Source organism: Nicotiana attenuata, chromosome 8 (genome assembly GCF_001879085.1).
Source record: "Nicotiana attenuata strain UT chromosome 8, NIATTr2, whole genome shotgun sequence".
NCBI lineage: Eukaryota > Viridiplantae > Streptophyta > Magnoliopsida > Solanales > Solanaceae > Nicotiana > Nicotiana attenuata.
The window spans coordinates 6,808,976-6,809,446 of NC_031996.1; positions in this window are offsets into that span (position 1 = coordinate 6,808,976).

Consider the following 471-nt stretch of genomic DNA (forward strand, 5'->3'; position numbering starts at 1 on the left):
CGATTTTCTTCAGCTGTAAAAGATTCAGAGGCCGGGACCCCCGAGATGGGACTATCTTCAGAGATGGGGACTGCGGGCAAAGTCATTTCTGTAGACATTTCCACACTTCCTTTCGATCTGGTAAAGTATTGATGCGATGTCAGCTTACCACAACCAACCACCGTTTCTAAAAGCTGGGCTGGAATCAACAACGCACGGTTAGTTTGAGACAAGTAACAGATAGGTAATCGCACATTGGGGTGTGATGTCACCTTATACAGTTAAACGGTTGTTCTTACATTGTTTTGCCCTTGGTTTGCTATTGCGTTCATTCCCGGCTTTTCTTTTTTTTTTTTTTATTTTCTTCTTCTTTTTGATTTTCCTCTCTTTTGTTTTTCTTGCTTTTCTTTCTCTTTTCTATTTTTCTCTTCTATTTTTCTTTTTCGTCCTTCTTTTTTTTTTTCATTTTTTTGCTTTTTTCCTTTGTTTCTT